The sequence below is a fragment of the Dreissena polymorpha genome, chromosome 11, assembly GCF_020536995.1.
Source record: "Dreissena polymorpha isolate Duluth1 chromosome 11, UMN_Dpol_1.0, whole genome shotgun sequence".
In the NCBI taxonomy this organism is placed as follows: Eukaryota; Metazoa; Mollusca; class Bivalvia; order Myida; family Dreissenidae; genus Dreissena; species Dreissena polymorpha.
In genome coordinates this window covers 45,138,282-45,142,717 of record NC_068365.1, presented here as the reverse complement: position 1 = coordinate 45,142,717, position 4,436 = coordinate 45,138,282, and the positions used below count along the sequence as shown (strand labels likewise).

The 4,436-nt window shown below is 35.2% G+C and overlaps 2 non-coding genes across 2 annotated transcripts; both read right to left on the bottom strand.

Moving 5' to 3' along the window:
• Nucleotides 1-2,372: 2,372 nt before the first annotated feature.
• Nucleotides 2,373-2,444, bottom strand: Trnat-ugu (transfer RNA threonine (anticodon UGU)). The gene has a single exon. It is a non-coding gene; the product is annotated as a tRNA-Thr (tRNA).
• A 432-nt stretch (nucleotides 2,445-2,876) lies between these two features.
• Nucleotides 2,877-2,948, bottom strand: Trnad-guc (transfer RNA aspartic acid (anticodon GUC)). The gene has a single exon. It is a non-coding gene; the product is annotated as a tRNA-Asp (tRNA).
• Nucleotides 2,949-4,436: the final 1,488 nt, after the last annotated feature.

The following is a 4,436-nucleotide window of genomic DNA, read 5'->3' as shown; positions in this document are numbered from 1 at the left end:
ATCGTTTGATTTCTTAGAATATGTTGGTGCGGGTTTTACAACGACTCCGTGTGCTATATCTAAAGTGTAAATAGAACATTAAAAAATATAAGCCTCGTTATGTGGAAACGGGGTTTAATGCATGTGCGTAAAGTGTCGTCCCATATAAGCCTGTGACGTCCGCACAGGCTAATTTAGGGTCGACACTATCCGCTTTTATGATATTTTTCGTTTAAAGAAAGTCTCAACAAAAATCTAGTTGAGGCGGAAAGTGTCGTCCCTGCTTAGCCTGTGCGGACTGCACTTGGACGACACTTTACGAACATGCATTAAGCCCCCTTTTCACGGAGCACGACTAATATACTAATAATGGCGTTCGTTTGTTAAAAAGAATGACTGTGCAATGATTATATATTAAGTGCGGGTTTGTTACTTTTGCGGCTATTATAAACATTCACAAAACCGCAACGACATCGACATTGTGACATGGACGGTGTACTGTATAATATATATATCGTGTAACAAAGACCGTCTTTATGAAATGTCGACAATATAAAGATAGTATTATCGACGTTGTAAATATGGGGGTATAGCTCTTATTTTACTATAACTATGTTTATAATGATTTTTTGCAAGAGCGTTTCTACCTTTTTTCGTCTTCAAATAATTCTCATTTCAGAATATGGCTACTAAACGATGAGTCTGCTATAACTTCGATTGACAAACCCTTATTACAAGTGCAGGAATACTGCGACTGTAAGACGCAACAATAATGACCATGTAAACATATTTATATGCACAATTGAACAGGTACAGGGTACAGGTTATTACATATAAAGATACCTCTATATATTTGAGCCTCGCGCTGGGAAAACGGGGCTTAATGCATGTAAGTAATGTGTTGTTCCAGAGTAGCCCGTGCAGTCCGCACAGGCTAGTCAGGGACGACACTTTCCGCCTTAACAAGATTTTTGCTTAGAAGAGACTGTCTTGAAACGAAAAATACTAGTATTATAAAAGCGGAAAGTGTCGTCCCTGATTATCCTGTGCGGACTGCACAGGCTTATCTGGTACGATACTTTACGCACATGCATTAAGTCCAGTTTTCCCAGCGCGAGGTTCAAGTATATTACATTTATCCCATCATCAGACGTGCATTGTCGAAATAAATCACTGTGGAATAAATTTTCCTCTATTTCGGCAGTGCTGAAATATAGCTGTCACGCGCGGCGGAGAATGGTCATATTACTCGGAATCAACTATAAAGTAATCATTTTTAGTAAAATCGAATCAGATTCAACAAAACAAACAATTTGATACCAAGATGTAATATATTTTTAACACATAATGCAACTCAAAAAGCAAAAAAACATTATTTACAAATATTTAGTGCGCGTATTCGTGACGTCATTATTAACACGTCATTCGACACAATGCATGTTCTTTCACGCTAAAGCTGCAGTTGTTTAGTTTGTTTTTTTTTTATTATTTCTTAAAAATCGGGGACGTAGTGGTATGATAAACAGAAACACAGGTTAGTTACTGATCTTTTTGTAATGTATTAGGCTCGGCACGATTAAAATAATGAAACATTGTTTGCTTAAAATAACTTTGAGATTTTCCGTGTAGTTCGATTTTCCTATTCTATTTTTAAAGAAATAATATACGACTAAGAAAATTGACGGGATAAATCGAATACTAGGTCGGTGCCGAATAAAGCAAAGTTTATTTTGCTCGGCACGAAAATCTGAACCACTCGCCAAGGCTCGTGGTCCAGATTTTCTAAGCCTCGCAAAATAAACCTTGCTTTATTCGGCACCGACCTAATATTCTCTATGTATCCATGCAGCCGCGGATTTGATTTCAAAGGGTTTCACTTTGCACTAACTGACAATTAATATGCAACACTAGACAAGAGTTTAATACTTATGTTATAACAAGAATACTCACATTAGCATCTCAATAGACATTCTACCACGGAATGGACAAAGTTTATAGATTTACCATGCGCTTATAGAGCAATATGATTTTTTATTTAAATAACATTTACATAATTTCCACTTCAAATGATGCTCATTTTGTAAAATGCAATCTCGAAAAATGAACTGGGTATTAAGAAATAAGAGAGGTAAAAATAAGGAATAAAACCCATCTCGCAGAATTTCAGGGTCATTACTCGTTCACTAAATCGTCCGGGGGATATAAAATTGACTATCGATAAACACAGTTTTGCTTTCAAGATGAGAAAACAAACATATCTATCTGCCCATATCTACATTTATAATTCAATAATGCCTACTAATATAGTTTAATAGTTGAACTTATGATAGTTGAACTATGTTATATTATTTCAAATTAGACAATTTAGCTGAACATAAAATGAATCCACATTTTGCCCCCAGTGAGGATCGATCTCACGACCCCTGGTTTACAAGACCAGTGCTCTGCCACTGAGCTATGGAGGCAAAAGTGCGCTTTTTCTCATATTTAACGATATATCAAAAATGAATTAGATAAACCATTGAACATAGCTAATATTTGCAGTCCTTGACTCATCAAAGGGCGGGTCAATTTATATAAAGCGCTCGTTTTAAATAACAAAAAAATATGAAGCATATATAAACCATCGAAACATAGCTTATAACTGCAGTCATTCAACCAATAAAGAAATATTTTAAACGTGAATATGCTAAACTTTTATTTTTATACGACTTAGTGTAGTATTTACTTTTTCATTGGCTAATAACAGATTTAATGAAGATCTGTCAATGTGGCATACCTGCGCATGCCAGTCGCTTCGGCGATATGTCTATGCGGCGTAGAAGTGCGTTTAATTTGCAGAAATGTGTTTGTTCAGACATATACACTAAAACGGATTTGTTTTAATAAAAGAATTGCTCCCCGACGGGGAATCGAACCCCGGTCTCCCGCGTGACAGGCGGGGATACTTACCACTATACTATCGAGGAGGCAATATTAAAAGCACACACTATCTCCAACAAGTTAACACATAATGCGCCGAAAGCATTACAACAATAAATCACATCTATGATTTTTGATGTTATTTAGAGTACTTTAAAACATGAACAGGTTTGAGGACATAAGTACTTGTACATTGCTCTGAGTAGATAGAATCAATGGCATATATTTTTTAAGGTGGGAATCTAAGAAAAATCATTAATCATTAGTGGATTGGATAAATATGAAAACTATTACTTTGCTTGTTACATGTTTATTATCAACAAAAAACATTATCATTTAAGCACGGAAAAACATATTTTTAGATTTACAAATGTATACCATTTAGATTATATACTTTATTGCACTGTATCCACACTACGAACCAATACAAATGTCAATTCACTAACGGGATATAAATTATTATCAGTGAATTATTATGTTTTGCATTGTGGTCGGGCAATAGATTACAACTCAAGACCAGATGGTGAACAACTTATAATCACTTTCAGATATAATACTAATGATTTAAAACGGGTGTCACGTGCTTTTTGTAGAAGAATGCTGTCTTTGACATCTTGCTAATCTTAACATTATCTTGGTCATACTGATAACAGCCCTTTGATGATGTTGGCATAACAACTCTAGGCCCAATCCTTTTGTATACGTGTACTTATATGTTCTCAATATGTCACTTGTTAGTATAAATATATATGTATAAACAATAAAAATAGGTTTAACATTTAGTCGACTTTGAACGATCAAAGCAAAGTATTGGGGGTTTAAACCGGTATAAAAGCATGCCAAACCTCACCCTATCCCAGAATACGTGAACACGCATACAGTTGTAAATAATCATTAATCTCAGAATTACGGGGAAAGATAAATTCAATTTAACTGAAATTTAATTGTTAAAGAATTGATTTTTTGCAAGCAAATATATGAGGTTTATATGATAGAAACATATAATTCATTTCGTTGTGAAACATATACTCCTTTTCGTTGTTATGCACCTCTGGACGATGCTTAAAAACATGGCGTACAATACCTGATAAGAAAACTTGTAAAAATGTAAAGCTGTAAGATGTAAAAACAAAGTATTTATAATTCGTTTAAATGAAAGCCCTTAGTCGGATATTTATATTTCATTTAAAGAAAGTAGGCTTATCGCGCCGAATTTGAAGCTCAGGAGTACATATGGGCCGTGCTCTGTGAAAAGGAGGTTAAATGCATGTGTTTTAAGTGTCGTGCTTGATTAGCCTGTGTGGACTGCACTGGCTAATCAGGGGCGACACATTCCGCATTAACACGATTTTTGATAACAATATATGGAATGAGTGATGTATTGGACGTCATCATTGATGACGTTCATTCGAACGAATGATAAAGGGGGCTAAGTTTCGTTAAGCTGGGGCAAATCACTGCGATTTGAGCGCCTTGAAAACTGGTCAGTTACTTTTGCTGAAATTTTGCATGTATATGGAGAAGAATGCGATCTA